Here is a 23,040-nt window from a genome sequence, read left to right as displayed (position 1 = left end):
AATTGCAAAGTCCCTCTTTTGAACTTAATCCCAAACAACCCATTTCCACTGCATTTCATGATCAGCATTTCATACCACAAAACGACCTGCTGAGATCATTTCGATAATCTTCTCGTTAACACACGTGAGAATGTCGACAAGCCCCAGGCTGGAGATCATTATGTCACGCTGATTGAATTAGAATAGCAGACTGGAATCGGCAATCGGAAATCATTGTTCTTCCTGTTAACCATGGTTACCTGCAAGAAGACATCACTGCGTTGCATAAAAAGGGCTTCACAGGCAAGGATGTTGTTGCTACTAAGACTGCAGGTAAATGAACCATTTATTGAATCATCAAGAACTTCAAGGAAAGAATTCAAATTCAAATTCAAATTTTATTTGTCACGTACACAGTCATACACAGTACGATATGTAGTGAAATGGTCGGAGCAGTCGTGACGGCAGCCGACCTCACCGGCGCCATCTTAACTGGTGCAGTTAGAGGTGCAGTTGTTGCTAAGACTGCTTCAGGGTGCACAAGAAAGTCCAGCAAGGGCCAGGAACGTCTCCTAAACATGATTCAGCTGCGGGATCGGAGTGCCACCAGTGCAGAGCTTGCTCGGGAATGGCAGTAGGTAGGTGTGAGTGCATCTGCGAACACAGGGAGGCAAATACTTTTGACGCCCCTTTCCCATTGTTTGGGGCATCTGGAAAAAGGATTGTCCGGTGAAGAAAATGTGAGCGCTACCATCAGTCCTGTCTCATGCCAACAGTAAAACATCCTGAGACCATTCATGTGTGGGCCTGCTTCTCATTCAAGGGAGTGGACTCACTCACAATTTTGGCAAAGAACCCAGCCATGAATAAAGAATGGCACCAAAACAGCAACTTCTTCCAACCATCCAGTTTGGTGAAGATCAACGCCTTTTCCAGCATGATGGAGCACCGTGTCATAAGGCCAGAGGGATAACTACACAGCAAAAAGACTAGTGTTAAGTTATTTCCCACAGAGTCATTTTCAACACTTTTTCAGGGTTTATATAGCTCCACACTCTTTAGAGTTAAATCACCATTTTTGAACAAGTTAAAATATTTAACACTGCCAGAGTTTTAGATCTCAAAATAGAGTTAAAATAACACTTTAGAGACACTAATAAGTGACTCTACTGAGATACAATTTTTAACCTTCTGGTTAGTGTTGGCTTCACTCCCTATACTGTCAGGCTTTTTACACTTAAGTGTTAAAATTAAATTCTGAAAAAGAATTACGTTGCACACAATAAATTTGACCAAAAAGGACATTTATTTTGTCTTCAAAAAATTGTGAATGAAGGTACAATGTACTCTGTCTAATCTGAAAGTCTCTGACCTTTGCTTATCAAAAGCGATATAAAACTTTAGATCTGACATTTTCACTATGCATCCCTCCTTGGTATGTACAACTCTGAATGCATATAGATGGTTATCAAAACACTCTGTAAACAACTTGTTTCCCATAACATTTTCTTATCTTTAACCAAAACTAAATAACTTATTTGGTAAAAGACGGACATGTCTTCTTCCACTGCACTGCAAATAACAAGTCCAGATTTATACTGTCTTGGGACAAATTAAACACAAAATGTGCTTTGAAAAGTTCATCAAATGCCCCAAGTGAGTGGCTCGCCTGGCATGGAATGAGATGCTTATCCATGTTGATGTACAAGGTGTCAATCTTGCTCTTCTGACGCCTGACACTGACCTTGTTGATTCCAGACTGCAGCATGACTGGGGTTGACATAAGGAAACTGAAAATCATTCACAGAAATGATGTCCAAATACAGAAAAAAAGGACTGAAAGATTCATTGGCTCTGTTTTGACTTTTGTTCCAAAAAAAATGCCTTCATATAGGGAAAAATATATATCACATATGCAGGACACCTTAAACTAGTTTTTTAATTAAGCAGCAAGGCAGAACAAAGTCAGGGCTGTATCAAGACACGAGGACTAAACCCCAATTCAACCAGACCCAGAACTGATCCAGAACTAAAACAGGACTACAACAGTTCAAAATCAGGACTACTGAAGACTTAACCAAGACAGAACCAGAATCAGAACTAGATGATAGCAGCACTAAAAACCATCATAGGCCTGCATTTAGCCTTGTTGTGCAAACAAGCCTGCATAACTTAATAAATGTAGAATTTGAAAAATAAAAAACCTAAAAAGAAACACTAGGTGCAAGATACATGAGTGCCCATGATACGGTGATACTGTTGGTAAACAACCATTTGACTAACATGTGTGTCTCACCTGCTCTTGTTCATCTCTGTCCTCATTCTCCCTCTCTCTGTTCCTCTCTCTCTGTTCCTCTCTCTCTGTTCCTCTCTCTCTCTCTGCTCCCCCCTCTCTCTCTCTCTCTCTCTCCCTCTCTCTGTTCCTCTCTCTCTCTCTCTCTCTCTCTCTCTGTTCCTCTCTCTCTGTTCCTCTCTCTCTCTCTGCTCCCCCTCTCTCTCTCTCTCTCTCTCTCTCTCTCTCTCTCTGTTCCTCTCTCTCTCTGTTCCTCTCTCTCTCTCTCTCTCTCTCTCTCTCTGTTCCTCTCTCTCTCTCTGTTCCTCTCTCTCTCTCTCTCTCTCTCTCTCTCTCTGTTCCTCTCTCTCTCTCTGCTCCTCTCTCTCTCTCTCTGTTCCTCTCTCTCTCTCTCTCTGCTCCCCCTCTCTCTCTCTCTCTCTCTCTCCCTCTCTCTGTTCCTCTCTCTCTCTCTCTCTCTCTCTCTCTCTCTCTCTGTTCCTCTCTCTCTGTTCCTCTCTCTCTCTCTGTCCCCCTCTCTCTCTCTCTCTCTCTCTCTCTCTCTCTCTGTTCCTCTCTCTCTCTCTCTCTCTCTCTCTCTCTGTTCCTCTCTCTCTGTTCCTCTCTCTCTCTCTCTCTGTTCCTCTCTCTCTCTCTGTTCCTCTCTCTCTCTCTCTCTCTCTGTTCCTCTCTCTCTCTCTCTCTCTCTCTCTCTCTGTTCCTCTCTCTCTGTTCCTCTCTCTCTCTCTCTCTGTTCCTCTCTCTCTGTTCCTCTCTCTCTCTCTCTCTGTTCCTCTCTCTCTCTCTCTCTGTGTCCTCTCTCTCTGTTCCTCTCTCTCTCTCTGTTCCTCTCTCTCTCTCTCTCTCTCTCTCTCTCTCTGTTCCTCTCTCTCTCTGTTCCTCTCTCTCTCTCTCTCTGTTCCTCTCTCTCTCTGCTCCTCTCTCTCTCTCTGTTCCTCTCTCTCTCTCTCTCTCTCTGCTCCTCTCTCTCTCTCTGCTCCTCTCTCTCTCTCTCTGTTCCTCTCTCTCTCTCTATCTCTGTTCCTCTCTCTCTCTCTCTGTTCCTCTCTCTCTCTCTCTGCTCCTCTCTCTCTCTGTTCCTCTCTCTCTCTCTCTCTGTTCCTCTCTCTCTCTCTCTCTCTCTCTCTCTCTCTCTGTTCCTCTCTCTCTCTCTCTCTGCTCCTCTCTCTCTCTCTGTTCCTCTCTCTCTCTCTCTCTGTTCCTCTCTCTCTCTCTGCTCCTCTCTCTCTCTCTCTGTTCCTCTCTCTCTCTCTCTCTGTTCCTCTCTCTCTCTCTCTCTCTCTCTCTGTTCCTCTCTCTCTCTCTCTCTCTCTCTCTGTTCCTCTCTCTCTCTCTGCTCCTCTCTCTCTCTCTCTGTTCCTCTCTCTCTCTCTCTGTTCCTCTCTCTCTCTCTCTCTCTCTCTCTGTTCCTCTCTCTCTCTCTCTCTGTTCCTCTCTCTCTCTCTCTCTGTTCCTCTCTCTCTCTCTCTGTTCCCTCTCTCTCTCTCTCTCAGTTCCTCTCTCTCTCTCTCTCTGCTCCTCTCTCTCTCTCTGTTCCTCTCTCTCTCTCTCTGTTCCTCTCTCTCTCTCTCTGCTCCTCTGTCTCTCTCTCTCTCTCTCTCTCTGTTCCTCTCTCTCTCTCTCTCTCTCTGTTCCTCTCTCTCTCTCTCTGCTCCTCTCTCTCTCTCTCTCTCTCTCTCTGTTCCTCTCTCTCTCTCTCTGTTCCTCTCTCTCTCTCTCTCTCTCTCTGTTCCTCTCTCTCTCTCTCTCTCTCTCTGTTCCTCTCTCTCTCTCTGCTCCTCTCTCTCTCTCTCTGTTCCTCTCTCTCTCTCTCTCTCTCAGTTCCTCTCTCTCTCTCTCTCTGCTCCTCTCTCTCTCTCTCTGTTCCTCTCTCTCTCTCTCTCTCTGCTCCTCTCTCTCTCTCTCTCTGTTCCTCTCTCTCTCTCTCTCTCTCTGTTCCTCTCTCTCTCTCTCTGTTCCTCTCTCTCTCTGTTCCTCTCTCTCTCTCTCTCTGTTTACCCTCTCTCTCTCTCTCTCTCTCGTTCCTCTCTCTCTCTCTCTCTGTTCCTCTCTCTCTCTCTCTGTCCTCCTCTCTCTCTCTCTCTCTGTTCCTCTCTCTCTCTCTCTCTGTTCCTCTCTCTCTCTCTCTCTCTCTCTGTTCCTCTCTCTCTCTCTCTGTTCCTCTCTCTCTCTCTCTGTTCCTCTCTCTCTCTCTCTCTGTTCCTCTCTCTCTCTCTCTGTTCCTCTCTCTCTCTCTCTCTCTCTCTCTCTCTCTCGCTCCTCTCTCTCTCTCTCTCTGCTCCTCTCTCTCTCTCTCAGTTCCTCTCTCTCTCTCTCTCTGCTCCTCTCTCTCTCTCTCAGTTCCTCTCTCTCTCTCTCTCTGCTCCTCTCTCTCTCTCTCTCTCTGTTCCTCTCTCTCTCTCTCTCTCTGTTCCTCTCTCTCTCTCTCTGTTCCTCTCTCTCTCTCTCTCTCTCTCTCTCTCTCTGTTCTCTCTCTCTCTCTCTCTCTCTCTCTGTTCCTCTCTCTCTCTCTCTGTTCCTCTCTCTCTCTCTCTGCTCCTCTCTCGCTCTCTCTCTGCTCCTCTCTCGCTCTCTCTGCTCCTCTCTCTCTCTCTCTCTCTCTGTTCCTCTCTCTCTCTGTTCCTCTCTCTCTCTCTCTCTCTCTCTCTCTCTCTCTCTGTTCCTCTCTCTCTCTCTCTCTCTCTCTCTCTCTCTCTGTTCCTCTCTCTCTCTCTCTGTTCCTCTCTCTCTCTCTCTCTGTTCCTCTCTCTCTCTCTCTCTCTCTCTCTGTTCCTCTCTCTCTCTCTGTTCCTCTCTCTCTCACTCTGCTCCTCTCTCTCTCTCTCTGCTCCTCTCTCGCTCTCTCTCTCTGTTCCTCTCTCTCTCTCTCTGTGTTCCTCTCTCTCTCTCTCTCTCTCTCTCTCTCTCTCTCTGTTCCTCTCTCTCTCTCTCTCTCTCTCTCTGTTCCTCTCTCTCTCTCTCTGCTCCTCTCTCGCTCTCTCTCTCTGTTCCTCTCTCTCTCTCTCTGTGTTCCTCTCTCTCTCTCTCTCTCTCTCTCTCTCTCTCTGTTCCTCTCTCTCTCTCTCTCTCTCTCGCTCTCTGTTCCTCTCTCTCTCTCTCTCAGTTCCTCTCTCTCTCTCTCTCTGTTCCTCTCTCTCTCTCTCTGTTCCTCTCTCTCTCTCTCTGTTCCTCTCTCTCTCTCTCTCTCTCTCTCTCAGTTCCTCTCTCTCTCTCTCTGTTCCTCTCTCTCTCTCTCTGTTCCTCTCTCTCTCTCTCTGCTCCTCTCTCGCTCTCTCTCTCTGTTCCTCTCTCTCTCTCTCTGTTCCTCTCTCTCTCTCTCTCTCTCTCTCTCTCTCTGCTCCTCTCTCTCTCTCTCTCTCTGTTCCTCTCTCTCTCTCTCTCTGTTCCTCTCTCTCTCTCTCTCTGTTCCTCTCTCTCTCTCTCTCTCTCTCTCAGTTCCTCTCTCTCTCTCTCTCAGTTCCTCTCTCTCTCTCTCTCTCTGCTCCTCTCTCTCTCTCTCAGTTCCTCTCTCTCTCTCTCAGTTCCTCTCTCTCTCTCTCTGTTCCTCTCTCTCTCTCTGTTCCTCTCTCTCTCTCTCTCAGTTCCTCTCTCTCTCTCTCTCTGTTCCTCTCTCTCTCTCTCTCTGTTCCTCTCTCTCTCTCTCTGCTCCTCTCTCTCTCTCTCTCTCTCTCTCTCTCAGTTCCACTCTCTCTCAGTTCCTCTCTCTCTCTCTCTGCTCCTCTCTCTCTCTCTCTCTGCTCCTCTCTCTCTCTCTCCTCTGTTCCTCTCTCTCTCTCTCTGCTCCTCTCTCTCTCTCTCTCTCTGCTCCTCTCTCTCTCTCTCTGTTCCTCTCTCTCTCTCTCTCTCTCTCTCTCAGTTCCTCTCTCTCTCTCTGTTCCTCTCTCTCTCTCTCTGTTCCTCTCTCTCTCTCTCTGCTCCTCTCTCGCTCTCTCTCTCTGTTCCTCTCTCTCTCTCTCTGTTCCTCTCTCTCTCTCTCTCTCTCTCTCTCTCTCTGCTCCTCTCTCTCTCTCTCTCTCTGTTCCTCTCTCTCTCTCTCTCTGTTCCTCTCTCTCTCTCTCTGCTCCTCTCTCTCTCTCTCTCTCTCTCTCAGTTCCTCTCTCTCTCTCTCAGTTCCTCTCTCTCTCTCTCTCTGCTCCTCTCTCTCTCTCTCAGTTCCTCTCTCTCTCTCTCAGTTCCTCTCTCTCTCTCTCTCTGTTCCTCTCTCTCTCTCTCTGTTCCTCTCTCTCTCTCTCAGTTCCTCTCTCTCTCTCTCTCTCTGTTCCTCTCTCTCTCTCTCTCTGTTCCTCTCTCTCTCTCTCTGCTCCTCTCTCTCTCTCTCTCTCTCTCTCTCAGTTCCACTCTCTCTCAGTTCCTCTCTCTCTCTCTCTGCTCCTCTCTCTCTCTCTCTCTGCTCCTCTCTCTCTCTCTCCCTCTGTTCCTCTCTCTCTCTCTCTCTGCTCCTCTCTCTCTCTCTCTCTCTGTTCCTCTCTCTCTCTCTCTCTCTGCTCCTCTCTCTCTCTCTCTCTCTGTTCCTCTCTCTCTCAAGTCAAACACCAACATCATCAAATACACAGTTGAAACCAGATATTTACAAACTCTTCAGATAAAAACACTTTTTTTAATTGTAACATCAAATTAGACTAAATGTTTATTTTTTAGATAAATATAAAAACATATTTGTTAACTTTAAGAGTAAAGAGAGAAACTGTCTGTATTTCTTAATTGTAAATTGCACCAAATTGTATTCAAACTGAGCCACACTTATGGAGCTCCACAGTTCTTTTTCTGCTGTTTTGTTGACATCTCTGGATGTTCCCATGTCACAGAAACTCTGTGTTTTGCCTTATATGCATCCACAGCTGTGCTCACCAATCTCACATGGACTCTACTAACCTATCAGCTTCTTCAGCTCAGAACGGAATCGTCTGCAGTTTTCTTATTAATTAACAATAAACTTAGTGTACATGTACTCCTACATTTGATGAAAGTGATTAAAATAGAAGCTCTGTCTCTCTTTATTCTGACATTTAACTAATTCAAAAGATATTTCAATATTTATTTATCCAAAACAAAACAAGTTTACTCTAAATTGATGTTGTACATGTTCTTGTGTTTTCCACAAAGTGTATGTAAATATCTGGTTTAAACTGTGAATATACTGCTGTGTATTGAAATCCCTCTTGTTTTGCATAGAAATATACTGAACAACATACAAAGCATAATATATAAAATAACATCTACCAGAGTTTTTTCTTTGAAAGAAGCTCCTTATGTCCATTCTTGTATATCAGTACATTACTGAAACCGATTTATTTAGCCGTGGAGAGAAACAACTGAAAATATGAAATAAACACACATGTAAGCTAAGACTCTCTAAAGAAACAGCATTGTTGTTGTTCGACTTTTCATTTCACCATTTGTTGATTCACTCGAAGAGCAAGTAACGTAATATGGGTCAAGTGATCAGTTTGACATCAATCTTTTGTGATTCACCGTCATATTTACATTATTTGTACAGTACGAATGATTTGCTTTGGTACCTGGTCGAACTTCCGCTCTCCTTTCTCTGCCTGGCTCCGTTTCTCCAACAGGTAGCAGCTGCCCCGCCCTCTCGCTCAGTCGCTTAGTGCCTGAGCTCGGATCATACCAATATTAGGGGGGATTTCCGCCACTGCTTATGAGTCGTCGATCTATTGTTGAAAGTTATCAAAAAGTAGATCAATTTTTCTTTTCACAAGAAGAAAAAACTCTATAGGATTATTAGTTCAGGATGAACATACAAACAAAAACAGATGGTTTGTTTGACTTGATATTATATTCTAAGAGCAAAACTAGAAAAGTGGACAAAGATTTAATTAGTCTTAATTGTATGAATTTAAATGTTAGAAAACACAGAAACAAATTAATATTTGCCCCTGAATGCAGCTTTAACATTTAATATACAAAAAAACTCCAAACAAGTTCACTTGTAGAATCGTCTTGATGATTTTCTGGATGACCTTCTGCTGACAACACCAAAGGAAGCAACTCTGGTGTTGAAGTGAGCTTCTTAGCCTCTTTTATGACATTTGCCCTGAAGAATGTATTCCATTTCTGAAGCAACCTGGAGGATGTGTCGTCATCGAACAGGAGAGTGAAGTCTTGCTTCACCTGTAACCCTTGTGGTGTCCTCGGATCACAAATGGTCCCTAGGTGAATGGCAAACAAGCATATGGGAATCCCGAGGACACAAAGAAAATTGTATTTGAAACAACTGCTAGCTCCAAATTCCCAACCATTTTAAAAAATAAATTCTAACTTACCAGTTCTTTTGTATCCAAGAATCTTGGAAAAGTGGATAGGATGCCAATGCTTCTGCTTGGGTCATTAACAAGCCTCTGATGGTGCTGAAAGGTCTTCTTCATCTTCTGGAAAATCACAGAGTTGTCTGTAGTATGGTTGAGCAAAGACATGGTCTCCTTGCAAGCATCCCCATCAAGCTGGTGTATAACATTCACAGTCCTTTGGAGATTTGGGCCACCCAAAGAACTGTCTGTCAACCTATTAGATGGTGTTGGAGATTCACAACGAATCTTTCTTTGGACAGTTTTCAGACGCCATGCTGCTCATAACAATATATCAGATAATTTTTTGTCCATTATTAAACAAATTTGTATTGTATAAATAAATATTGACTTTTACAAAAGTTTTTTAAAGTTAGACAATTAATATGCAATTATTTGGCACAAGTATAAAGAATACAACATACACTGAATACATACCCATGACTATCCCATGTGGAATTTGACTACATGTCAAATTTCACAAAGAATGATACAATAGAGGGGCACTAATGCCAGCCTGAGCAGTTTACTTGGGGTTTCTTTCATCACTAACAGCTTGAATGTGATCTGTAACACTGATATAGTTAGAGGCTATTAACAGTTTGCATTAACGCTTTGTTGCTAGCGACAAAAGCTAGCATATTTTCTTCATTTAAATTGTTTAAATGCACAAAATACATTTTATAGCACCAGTTTCTAACTATCTTACTAAGCTTGACTTAATTCTACATACCCTGTAGAACTGCATGCAAACTGGAATGATATGGGATAAGGGGGGTTGTACTGCACTGAGTGAAAAATCATTTAAGTGACAGGAAACAATTTGTGAAGCTGGGTGTCCATTACTCATCATGATTGGACATTGCTTGTGGTGTTCCACGAGGCTCTGTACTGGGTCCAAAATTATTTATTATTTATATAAATGATATTTGTAAGGCATCTGATATATTAAAATTAGTATTATTTGCAGACGACACAAATATTTTTTGTTCTGGGGGAAATCTAAAGGAGCTGCTGGATACAATTACTTCAGAAATGTGCAGAATTAAAAAATGGTTTAACAGGAACAAACTATCGCTAAATCTAACTAAAGCTAAAATTGTCACGGTTCTGGGTCCGTTGGACCCAGTATTTTGAGTTCATTATGTTTTGGTACTTTTGCATCATGGATTTTCCTTTATGTTTCTCTGGTACTTGGTGTTTCAGTTATCTTGGTGTTTTTCTATATTATGATTTATGATCTGATACTGTTGTGATTATGATTATCATTTAGTAGCCTTTGGTCAGTGTCAAGTCTGTCTCTGTCTAGTCTGTGTCTTAGTAAGTGTGTTTTGTTTCCTGTTTTACTTTGAAGGTTCTTGTTCCCGTCTGATGTTAGTATGTGCAGCTTTGTTCCCCCTGTCTCGTTAGCCCTGATCTCTCCCAGCTGTGTCTCCCTCCTGTTGCCGATTCCCCCGTTACTACCCTGTGTATATAAGCCCTGTGTGTTTTCCTGCCTGTTGCCGGTTCGTCTGTGTTACTTGGTGTCCTGCTCGTCTCTCTGCCGCTCATCCCTTTTTGTATCATCTCAGGTTTGTCATTTAGCGTTCCCAGTTCAGGTCTTTAGTTTTGTCTTCCCTCTTGCCTGTTTGCCTTCTCACTCCTGTATAAATAAACTCACCGGCATCTTATCCACTGCCTGCATCTTGGGTCCTCCTTCTAAATCCACACGGCTCGCCTCGGCAGCCGTGACAAAAATAGTCTTATTTGGGAAATCCCTTAGAAATGCAAAGTCCGAGCATGGCGCAGTTTAAACAGCAGTTTAAGGATATGCTACTGAATTGTGTTGACAAAGTACTTCTTTGAAAACAGGACAGCCATTCTGTGTCTTTTGTATCTGTTTTCAAAAACCTTGATCTTGACAGATTGACTGCAGGGAAAGTTGTATTGTGTTCTCAACTCCACAAACCTAGCCTCCCCTGTGGCTCATTAAAGCACACAAACACCAGCATTTCCTCTTTGCTGTTCCTGCTCCCACCTAGACTGCTGCTGCCCACTTACAGATGGGATACATGGAGGAATGCACAGGAACACCTCTACTCTGTTCTCACTGCTTCTGCAGTAAATAAGATTGCCCCCCAAGGAGGCCATCTTGGAGCTCTGACAGAAATATTCTGAACTTCCTGTGAACCCAGAAACAAGAACAAACTCCCTGGATGCTAAAAAGGTACATCTCCCTTTCTCAGTCTCTTTCTCTTAGTCTTACCACACACACACACACACACACACACAACCCCGTTCAGCTATCTTAGTGAGGACCTTCATTGACATATTGGTTTCCCTAGCCCAGTGGTTCCCAAACTTTTTTTGCTAGGCCCCCTTTTGTTTTACAAGAAAAATGTTCATGCCCCCCGCGCACACGCATAAACACACCCTCCAACCACACACACCCATAATTTGCTCCATTGCGGTTCATTTCACACCTCAAACATTTAGTAAACAATTAAGCAAATACAAGTAATCTGCAATAAATGACAGGTAGTAAGAATATAAACTACTAACTCTTTTACGCTACGTCCACACCTACACGAGTATTTTTGAAAAAGCAGCTGTTTCGTCCATGTAAACGGCGTTTCAATCACCGAAAACTGAGATTTTTTTAAACTCCTTTTTTGCGTTTACGTGTGGACGAGGAATACAGAGTTCCTCACGCAACGTCAAAGTTATGTGCCTTTTTTCACGTCACGCTGTGCGCCATGTTATTGCTTACATGAGATGAATTGCAGAATGGCAGATAGAGACAAAATACTGTTAATCTGACTATCTGCAGGTTTTACACGCTTACATATACACACACAGTTACTGTCCATCCATTTACAAAGGCAGAGGCATCACGGTGTGGTTATTTTACGTGTAGTTGTTTTTTCCTGTGTAATAATATTCAACATTGCTATCAATACATTTTTCAAAAAATGCCTCTCTGTGCAAAATGGGTTTAAAAACATAAACAGCTGTTTGTCCGTGATTTGAACCGAGGGAACAAATCGTGGCAGGATCAGCCTGATGTTATTTGTATCCTGCTGTAACTTTACTGTATAAAGAGCAAACATCTCCAAAATGTCAGGAGTAGTTAGTCATTACAACAAGTGTTTGTGAACTAAAAATCAAGAATGTGGGATCCTGTTTGTCCTTGAAGAGCCCAGCGCTGCTCCCGACGAAGGGAAAACCAATTCTGCAGGGAGACCTACCTCAGCACCTGTGCAGGTGAAGCCAAAGGGAAGATATGCTTCACCATATTTTCTAGTCTTTGGCTTAGAATGAAGTTGGTTTGGAAACATATTCAGTGATGCTTCATCTCCTGCTTTGCGTTTCTGTGGCCGCCCCGTGCAAGCAGTGTCCAAGCGTTGTTTTTTACCCCCCCCCCCCCCCCCCATTTCATACTGCGCCTCCCCTGCAATGGCTCTGCGCCCCCCCTAGGGGGCGGGCCCCACACTTTGGGAAGGTCTGCCCTAGCCCCTTACCCTAACCTAAACCCTGACACTAAAACCACATTTTGAGCCTCAAAAAGGCCTTCAAACTTGTGAGGACCAGCGTGTGTGTCCTCACAACGATTGTTGGTTCTCACAAGTATAGTAGAATGCAGATTTCGGTCCTCACAAAGATAGCTAGACAGGAACACACACACACACACACACACACACACACACACACACTGTACTTTCCGTGTTCTACATGCAGTTGTGAAAACACAGACTGATCTGCTGGCTGCCTACACACCTTTTGTTCTGCAGACAGCAGCACAGTTTGTTTTTATTCTGCTTGCTGGAGCAACATAAGAACGAATGGAAGAAAGTGGAAATCTGCAAATCAAAAAGATTACAGACTCAGAGAATTTAAAAAAAAGAAAGATCACCTCGTTTCTTTTCATTAAGACAAAGAGCAGCCAGTATCTTATTTTTGCAGGAGTGTCCTGCAGTCAGGGTCAGGTGATGTTGGTTTTGGGATAGTATAATGCTGAACTTGACTTGTGTGTTGATTCCAAATATAAAATATGATCCACGATGTGAAAAAACAGCTTTTTTTTTTAAAGCCTCACACTGATTCCAAGTGTGAAGTTAAACTGATTTCCATTGCTCTTTTGAAAATAAATATGCCCTTCCTATGTAGCCCAACTTGACCATATAGTTTTAGGTCCCATGCTAATATTTATACATATGTGCAACAACCTATGTAAGAAAACTCAGAGGGCAGGAGTGCAGCTGCACAGAGTTACTGCTGAGAATCTCCATTGTTCGCATTTCAGGACAGCAGGCTTCACTGGGAACCCTGTGTTTGGCTCTAGATGTGCCTGTTACTGCTCTGGAGGGATTTGCATTTGTGTGGGTGTGTGTATACAGTGGGGCAAAAAAGTATTTAGTCAGCCACCGATTGTGCAAGTTCCCCCACCTAAAATGATGACAGAGGTCAGTAATTTGCACCAGAGGTACACTTCAACTGTGAGAGACAGAATGTGGAAAAAAAATCCATGAATCCACATGGTAGGATTTGTGAAGAATTTATTCGTAAATCAGGGTGGAAAATAAGTATTTGGTCAATAACAAAAATACAACTCAATACTTTGTAACATAACCTTTGTTGGCAATAACAGAGGTCAAACATTTACTATAGGTCTTTACCAGGTTTGCACACACAGTAGCTGGTATTTTGGCCCATTCCTCCATGCAGATCTTCTCGAGAGCAGTGATGTTTTGGGGCTGTCGCCGAGCAACACGGACTTTCAACTCCCGCCACAGATTTTCTATGGGGTTGAGGTCTGGAGACTGGCTAGGCCACTCCAGGACTTTCAAATGCTTCTTACGGAGCCACTCCTTTGTTGCCCGGGCGGTGTGTTTTGGATCATTGTCATGTTGGAAGACCCAGCCTCGTTTCATCTTCAAAGTTCTCACTGATGGAAGGAGGTTTTGGCTCAAAATCTCACGATACATGGCCCCATTCATTCTGTCCTTAACACGGATCAGTCGTCCTGTCCCCTTGGCAGAAAAACAGCCCCATAGCATGATGTTTCCACCCCCATGCTTCACAGTAGGTATGGTGTTCTTGGGATGCAACTCAGTATTCTTCTTCCTCCAAACACGACGAGTTGAGTTTATACCAAAAAGTTCTACTTTGGTTTCATCTGACCACATGACATTCTCCCAATCCTCTGCTGTATCATCCATTTATACCAAAAAGTTCTACTTTGGTTTCATCTGACCACATGACATTCTCCCAATCCTCTGCTGTATCATCCATGTGCTCTCTGGCAAACTTCAGACGGGCCTGGACATGCACTGGCTTCAGCAGCGGAACACGTCTGGCACTGCGGGATTTGATTCCCTGCCGTTGTAGTGTGTTACTGATGGTGACCTTTGTTACTTTGGTCCCAGCTCTCTGCAGGTCATTCACCAGGTCCCCCCGTGTGGTTCTGGGATCTTTGCTCACCGTTCTCATGATCATTTTGACCCCACGGGATGAGATCTTGCGTGGAGCCCCAGATCGAGGGAGATTATCAGTGGTCTTGTATGTCTTCCATTTTCTGATGATTGCTCCCACAGTTGATTTTTTCACACCAAGCTGCTTGCCTATTGTAGATTCACTCTTCCCAGTCTGGTGCAGGTCTACAATACTTTTCCTGGTGTCCTTCGAAAGCTCTTTGGTCTTGGCCATGGCGGAGTTTGGAGTCTGACTGTTTGAGGCTGTGGACAGGTGTCTTTTGTACAGATGATGAGTTCAAACAGGTGCCAGTCATACAGGTAACGAGTGGGGGACAGAAAAGCTTCTTACAGAAGACGTTACAGGTCTGTGAGAGCCAGAGATTTTCCTTGTTTGAGGTGACCAAATACTTATTTTCCACCCTAATTTAGGAATAAATTCTTTACAAATCCTACCATGTGGATTCATGGATTTTTTTTCCACATTCTGTCTCTCACAGTTGAAGTGTACCTCTGGTGCAAATTACTGACCTCTGTCATCATTTTAAGTGGGGGAACTTGCACAATCGGTGGCTGACTAAATACTTTTTTGCCCCACTGTATATGTTTGGCTGTAAGATGGATGTCAAGCACCTGCAGGCCTGGTGGGTGTGGTCCTGCTAGGGGACTGGCCACACCCGAAGCTCCTGCCACACACCTGCTGCTGATCAGGGCTCGTCGGGGGAGCTACATAGGAGAGTCTTGGAGCTCCCACCGGCGTGGGATCATTTCGTGAGACTTCCCGTCAGTTCTCCAGCTGGTCTGTTTGTGTGAGCCTACCTGTGTAGTTGAGGGTACTAACGGCTGCCTCTGTTTTTCCCAGGAGGATTGCTGGAACTAGAGGGCAGGCACGTGCAGGGGGGGGGGGGGCTGGAGGGGCTTGAGCACCCGCCCCTTTTCTGATGGGTGCCCAAAATTTTATTTTTTTTATGTGTGTGGGCATGCGGAGTCCTGTCTGTGCCCCTCAACAATAATATTTAACTATTAATCATAGTTTTGCTAAATAAAAGGATCTCGCCTGCATCAGTCACATGATCACATTTAACCAATGATCGCCCTTGACGGCAGAACGCGCTGGTTACGAGCCGGGAACGAGCTCACAAAGAGCACGCGCATTTTTTGCAGTCCGGAGCTTTAGGAGAAACACAAATTAACTCAGAGACACAGACTGATGCGACAAAACCAGTAAGTAGGCGTACAGCGTACACTGTAGTGTGTAGCACCCAGGAGTATTAGCTTATTACGTACACGTTGTCTTGTGGCAACTGACGAACTGAAGCAAATGAGCGTGCTGTGTGTGCAACAGCGCGACAAACATTACCTGTCCTTTTATTAACTGCACAGGTAGTGCTGGTCATAGCTGCTGGCTACCTGTGTAAGGCTGTCATGGGTCTGTAGCTCTGTCACCGTTTTAGGGAACATATTTAGTTTTAAAGTAAGTTTCCGGGCTTTTCCTGCCTTTCTGGAGGGATTATATTTCACTAAAAAACGATCTAATATGCATGTCCACATAATTATGCATTATTATAATATTTTAAAAAACACGCTGTATTTTAAAGAACATACATTAAGAAGCAGATTATATTAGATTTATATTTTAAATAAGACAAAATTTGGATTTTACAGCAGTAATATTATTGTATCTCTACAGTTTAAAAATGTAATAAGCTTTGCCCTATCGGCCCCCCTGGCTAAACTTTGCTAGATCCGCCCCTGCACAGTTACCAGCGTCAGCTACGTAGAAAAAGATCCTGGAGTAGAAAGTAATATTAAATAAATTCTAACAACAGCTTATCAAGCTTAAACGTGCTGCTGTTGTTTATCCGCTGGTTTCCTCTTTCTGGTGCAAAGTGGGCCAAAAGCAAACTAGAGACACGGGACAGAAAAGCCGATCAGCTGGTCGTTAAGCAGTTTCATGATTGAAGTAGCAGCAAGAAGAGGCAGTCGCTTGTTAAGCTTAATGCAGGAATGCTTTACAAACATTCAGAGATGGACTTACACACTTGCTTTACTTCTCTCGGGATAACTTTGTCGGAGATGAAATGCCGGGTTGCTAGCGAAGCTCCAAATGCTATCCAGACCACCGACCGGTCCTGCATGCCACAGCCGCTCTATCACGTGATGCATACTGCTCTGACGTGCTAACGTTCTGAGGTGAGTTAAGGCGTGTCGCAAGTTTTGTGAGCTGCTTTCGTGATATTTAATGGATCGGATTACATTTTTTATTTTTCTCCGATATCCGATCCAGTAATTTAGGTCAGTATCGGACCGATACCGATACGTAATATCAGATCGGTCCATCTCTAGTATATACTATATATATATATATATATATATATATATATATATATATATATATATATTGTTAAAAGTCCGCTTGTTCATTGTAACTGTTTATACTACGTTACCCATGATGCACCTCGGTATCTGTACTTCCGGTTGGGAACTTCAGTGCAGTTCTGCACAGATGGGAGGTGTGTCGGAGGATAACGTATTTACTTGCATTCCTGTGTGAGTTAATACTGTGTGCGTGCTTACCATGTGAGTATTGTAAGATGAGAGTGATGCTTGTTTGACTTTATCTGTGTAATTTGCTACGTAAGAGGCTAGTCCCGTTGCTATCGCTAAGATATGTTTTTTGACCTACTACAGGCAGGCTTGTGTTCAGCCCAGATTTCATTCCATATATGACTTACTGTCAAGCATTGTGGTTGTAGGTGGATGTAACTATTTACTATGTTTATTCTCTGAAGCGTTGTAATCTGCAGAGGTCTGGTTTGCCAATGTATATCCGAGCCAGAAATTCATTTATGGTCTTAGGGTGCCATCTAGTGGCCATGAGGTTATGGCAGATTGTATAACATTATGCTGGAAACCCACAGTACTGTAGAAGGGGTACACTGCTATCCATAGTGGTTAATACAAATGTTTGTTTTTCTGTTTACAGATGACCACACACACCCATATACACACTCACGCCCCCTTTACCTGCATGTGAATACTGTAATGCCTCCCTACCAACGCTGTACATCCTGTTGATGTCATCTGCCACCTCCTTAGTAAAGTTATTTGAACTACATCACTGTGGAGTACCATTCCTTCTGACCGAGGACGACTCAGTTGAAGCGTGATCGGCAATCAGTGCAAACATACATTACAAGTGGTCCTTCGAGCCGGAGTTCGCCTTGGCTGAGTTAATGAGATGGCAAACCCTCAGGATAGAGGTGCATCAAATAGCCCCCAGCGCGGGAGAAGAAACTTCCGGGACATCTGGTGGACTATGAGCACAACCTAACTGAGCCACCCGAGCCATCTAGAGCTCCAAGTAGTTCAAGCAGCTCCGACTATGAAGAGGATGAGAGATGGCAGAAGATGGAATCAGTTTGGAGCAGTGTCCTCCAACACATGACTCAACTGCAAGTGTCTATGGAGGAAACTCGTGGGACATTACTAAAGCGGGTGGAGCGTTTGGAGCAAGCTTCTAAACCTGGCAGTCCTCTTCCCCCAGAAACAGGAGCGTTAGAACAACCCCAACGTATTTCCTCCATAACAGAAGTTGCACCACTACAACCTAGCAATGAGGTGTTACATGATACCACAGAGCCACTAACTGTGCTAGTAAGTCCCTCAAAGCAGGGCACCACAACACCTGCAAACATGCCAACGCCAGCAGAAACATCTGCTCCATCACCTCCCCGTAAAGTGAGCCTTCACATTCAGCCAGTGCTGCACCCTGCCACTTATGTAGCCGCATCGACGCCACTCAGGAGACCTGGACGATGCACTGCTGAACCCTTCTCATATCAGCGATCGGAACATCAGCCCCTGATAAACAGGCCAGGCCAGGTGCAGCTATTACATTCTGCATCCCCAGCTGATCAGCCACTACAACATGCTCATCTTTCAGTGCACCAGCTATCACGGGCTGTGGACCCAATGAGTCTGCAGCAGATGTCACATCCCGCTGCTCCTGTCGTCCAAGTCAGACATCCAGCTAACCCTGTGTACTTGCAGCCACCTTCAGGTCCACCAGCGCCTGTGCCCCAGCCATCACAGTGGGCAGAAGCTCATCACCCTGTGCCCACCATACTGCATCCTGAAGCTTTGCCCGATCCAGCTGGCAAATACTATGTTCCTTATCCCTCAGGATGTAACTATTCATCATCTTCCTCTGCCGAACACCATAATCCACAGGCTGCCACAATTTACCCAGCAGGAACGCCTCTACCAAACCTGATGGAGATGATGGTGGCGTCTTCATATGGCATTCCAAAGCCTAAGCTGGTGATCTTCCGGTCGGGGAGAGAGAGTGACTTCGCCTTATTAAAGAAAGGGCTGGACAGCACCTTAGGGCCATATTCTCATCTGGGAGAAGATTACAAGTATCAGGTCCTACTAGATCATCTAGAGCATCCCAGCGCCCTACAGGTAGCCAAGCGCTACATTCACGACCGCACTCCCTACACTAGTGCAATGAGGGCGCTAGAGCAGAGGTATGGACAACCAAGGCAGTTAGTCCAAAGTGAGCTTAGCACTATATTAAACTGCCCCCCTATTAGAGCCGGCGATTCTCAAGCTATTGAAGACCTCTCCCTGTCGGTGTCCAGCCTGGTTGGGCTTCTCAGTACCATGGATGAAGTAGCAGCCAGTGAGCTTCATTGTGGTTCACATGTGGACAGACTGCTTACCAAGCTCCCTCTGAACTACAGGGACAACTTCATCGAGTACTGTATCACCCGGGGGATCATCCGCAGTGGCAGCAGCCGAACATACAATATGTACGACTTCTCAGAATGGCTCGAACGGAAATCCCAAGTCCTTCAGCTATCCAGACAAGCCTCTCAAATGCCCCCGGACAAGCCACGTCCAGAGAAGAACCTACTCAAAGCCTCAGCAGGGCTCAAGCCACACAACAGATCTGCTTCCATCTACTACGGCCCAAATCCAGCCCAAGCCAAGCTAAACCAGGAGGGAGAATCTACAGCTCCAGATCCGACAGTCCATCCTAAGAAGAAACAGAAGTTCAAACCTTATTGTCCATACTGCGAAGGGTCAGAGCATTATCTGAATGGCTGTGATGGATTCAAAAGGCTAGACCTCAAAGCTATGGCTACCTGGATTACCGAGAAGGCCAAATGCTGGCGCTGTGGCCGTAAACATTCTCCAGAGCAGTGTACTCTGAAGAAGCCGTGCAGCACCTGTGGTGACCAGCATTTGTCGGTGCTCCATGACCTGGTTGAGGCCAAGAAGCGGGACCCTAACATACTAACTGTGAGTACTAGTATGGTCTACCTAGACTATTCAAGTCACTCAGGTCGTGTTATGCTTAAGGTAGTACCAATCCAACTACATCATGGGAGCAAATCACTGGATACATTTGCTGTGCTCGATGACGGCTCAGAGAAGACTGTTGTGCTTCCAGCGGCAGTTACATCTCTAGGTTTGGAACAGGAGGAAGCAACACTCTCACTGAGAACTATCCGTCGAGATGTAATCCAGATGAAGGGAGGCTTTGTCTCATTTCAGGTGTCACCAAGGGCTAAGCCCAAAGTGAGGTACAAAGTAACACATGCCTTCACAGCCCAACAACTGAGCCTAGCTACTCAGTCATGTCCAGCTGAACAGCTAAAGAAGAAGTATCTTCACTTACAGAAAGTCCAGATTGAGGGATTTAACCAGATCCAACCTTTGGTGCTGATTGGCTCAGATAACGCTCATCTCATCACCCCTGTCCGCCCCGTCCTTCGGGGGTCGTCCAAAGGGCCAGTAGCTATCTGCACCAAGCTCGGATGGGCCATCCAGGGGCCGGCCAGTAGTATGCCTACATCTGAGGGGGACCTGCAGTGCCTGAACATGTGCCTTTCTCCTGCAGAGGCCCTGCATCAAGATGTGAAGCGTTTGTGGCAACTAGATGCTCCCCCCTACAGGACAGAGAAGGAGGTCACACGGTCAAAGGAGGACAGAGAGGCGGTAGCTATGTTGGAGACAAAGACCATCAGAGTCCCAGTAGACGGTGTCGAGAGATACGCCACTCCGCTGCTGAGAAGAAGGGACTTTCCACGGATGTGTGTCTCTCCTGAAGCAGTAAAAGGCCTCCTCAGATCCACCGAACGTAAGCTGGCCAAGAATCCTGATCTGACCCTCACATACAGCCAGGAGATCCACAGGTTAGTAGATTCTGGTTATGTTGTTAAGCTGAGCCCAGATGAGACACATAGTTCTTCCGAGTCATGGTATGTACCCCACCACATGGTACATCACAATAATAAGGCTAGGGTGGTCTTCAACTGTTCGTTTGAGTTTCAGGGGGCCGTCCTGAACCACTACCTCTTACCAAGACCTCCCTTGGGGCCCACTCTGCTGGGGGTATTACTCCGCTTCCGCCAACACCCTGTAGCTGTGAGTGGAGATATCAAAGCCATGTTTCACCAGATTCGGCTGCTCCCAGAGGATTGTCCTCTGCTACGGTTTCTGTGGAGGGATTGTGAAACTGACCGGCCCCCAGACGTATATGAGTGGAGAGTTTTGCCCTTCGGAACGACATGTAGCCGCTGTTGTGCTATTTTCGCCCTACAGAGACATGCAAGGGAGCACGAAGACACCCACAAGGACATCTGTGACTCTGTCCACACAGCCTTCTATGTGGATAACTGTTTACAGTCCCTGTCCAACCCAGAAGAGGCAAAGCAGCTCATCGACCGAATGAGAGATTTACTCATTCAAGGAGGATTCGAGATACGTCAGTGGGCGAGCAACGTGCCCGAAGTAGTTGCTCACCTGCCCGCTTCAGCTAGATCAGAGAGCTGCGAGCTTTGGCTGAACTTCAAAAGTCTCGACCCACAAGAGTCAACATTAGGACTCAGCTGGCACTGCCCGACAGATGTCCTGGGATATAAGCACCGCCCTATAACCTACTCCACAGTCACGCTGCGCAACGTGTACAAGGTACTAGCTACCCAGTATGACCCCTTAGGTTATATTTGTCCCTACACTACAAGGGCCAAGCTGATTGTACAGGCCCTGTGGAGCACAGAGAGAGGATGGGATGAGCCCATCGAAGGGAATCTACTTCAGTCCTGGCTTGAGTGGGAAGGCGAACTGTCACACCTTCAGCATGTCACCATTCCCCGCTGCTACGCTCCTTCTCACAACTCCAGCAATGTGACATACGAGGCTCACATATTCTGTGACGCATCAGAAAAGGCGTATGGGGCTGTGGCTTATCTCCGAGTAATCGAGCAGCAACTGCCCATCGCCACATCATTCCTGATGGCTCGCTCCAGAGTGGCCCCACGCAAACAGGTGTCAATGCCCCGGCTGGAGCTTTGCGCAGCACTCACAGGAGCCCAATTGGCCAAATTACTCCAGACAGAGCTCACCATTCTCCTGCAATCGATCTACCTGTGGACAGACTCTACAACGGTGCTGCAGTGGATCCAGTCTAGTTCCTGTCGCTATAAGGTATTCGTGGGGACTAGAATCTGTGAAATACAGGAGCTGACATCTCCTGAACAGTGGCGGTATGTGACCTCTGACCTCAATCCCGCTGATGACATCACCAGAGGGAAACATCTCGCTGACCTAACTGTCCGCAATCGTTGGTCACATGGTCCACCCTTTCTGTCACAAACCGCTGACACTTGGCCTAAGTTTCCAACAGAGTTCCCGGCATGCAGTGAGGCAGAGCTCAGGAAGACTGCATTCTGTGGGCACGCTTCTGCATCCCCGACCTTACCGGATCCAACACAGTATGTCACGCTAGATGAGCTGATTGCTGCTACATACCAGACCCAACACGGGGCGGCTGACGCTCCTATTACAGCAGTGGAGCAACTAGAAACCAAGACCATGCTGCTTCGCTCGGCTCAGACTGACAGCTTCCCAGAGGAGGCCCGAGCCCTCCAGATCGGGCACCCAGTCCGCTCAGACAGCCGTCTTAGCGTGCTGTCCCCTGAATATGACAGTCTTACCGGTCTCCTCAGAGTCGGAGGCCGCCTCCGTCGAGCTGCCGACTTAGATCCAGACAGTATTCATCCCATCGTATTAGCAGCTGAACATCCCCTGACCAAGCTCATCATAAAAACTTATGATGGCCAGCTCCTTCATCCAGGTGCAGAGAGGCTGTTTGCGGAAATACGGCGCACCTATTGGATTCTCAGAGGACGTCAAGCCATTAAGAAGCATCAGCACCAGTGTGTGGACTGTAGGAGATGGCGCGCCTCACCTTCTACACCCAAAATGGCTGACTTACCTTCATCACGGCTGAGACTCTATAAGCCGCCGTTCTGGTCAACGGCGGCTTATAGAGTCTCAGGCGGAAGAAGTCCTACTCACTGCTCTCATAGAGGTTGAGGGCATTTTGAACTCAAAGCCGCTCGGCTATGCATCGGCTGACATAGCTGACCCAGATCCCATCACACCAAATCTTTTCTTGATGGGGCGGCATGATTCGGCACTACCCCAGGCAGTTTACGGCCCCTCAGGCACTCTTTCGAACAGAAGATGGAGGCACAGTCAGGTCATCAGCGACCACTTCTGGAAGCGGTTCATACAGAACTACCTCCCAGGACTGCAACTCCGACAGAAATGGAGGAAGTCCACTGACAACATGGCTGTGGGACAAGCTGTTATGATTGTGGACTGTAACTTGCCTAGAGGCCTTTGGCCTGTGGGTACCATTGTCAAAGTTTTCCCAGGGATTGATGGCGTTGTTCGAGCTGCCGAGGTCAAAGTTAAAGACAGTACCTATGTTCGCCCGGTAACTAAGCTGGTAGAACTTCCCGAAGTTCCTGAGGACTCACATGACACTGTTTCAAAATAGAAGGACTCTAGCGGGAGTGTATTTGCCTACAAATACAGGGGCGGCTGTTAAAAGTCCGCTTGTTCATTGTAACTGTTTATACTACGTTACCCATGATGCACCTCGGTATCTGTACTTCCGGTTGGGAACGTGTTCAGTGCAGTTCTGCACAGATGG

At 45.9% G+C, this 23,040-nt stretch overlaps 1 long non-coding RNA gene across 6 annotated transcripts; it reads right to left on the bottom strand.

The window, feature by feature from the left end:
* Positions 1 to 430: 430 nt before the first annotated feature.
* Positions 431 to 16,204, bottom strand: LOC309688823. 6 transcript variants are annotated; one of them, XR_014271173.1, is made up of 6 exons: positions 16,063 to 16,204; positions 8,554 to 8,658; positions 7,792 to 8,439; positions 7,493 to 7,584; positions 1,724 to 1,749; positions 431 to 952 (listed from the first exon to the last, which is right to left on the bottom strand). It is a non-coding gene; the product is annotated as an uncharacterized lncRNA (long non-coding RNA). The 6 variants fall into 6 exon arrangements; XR_014271174.1 differs by lacking the exon at positions 7,493 to 7,584 and having other exon boundaries at positions 1,649 to 1,749; XR_014271176.1 differs by lacking the exon at positions 431 to 952 and having other exon boundaries at positions 1,354 to 1,749.
* Positions 16,205 to 23,040: the final 6,836 nt, after the last annotated feature.

The sequence above is a fragment of the Aulonocara stuartgranti genome (assembly GCF_965226115.1).
Source record: "Aulonocara stuartgranti genome assembly, chromosome: 15".
NCBI classification, from domain to species: Eukaryota; Metazoa; Chordata; class Actinopteri; order Cichliformes; family Cichlidae; genus Aulonocara; species Aulonocara stuartgranti.
This window is presented reverse-complemented; position numbering and strand designations above follow the sequence as displayed.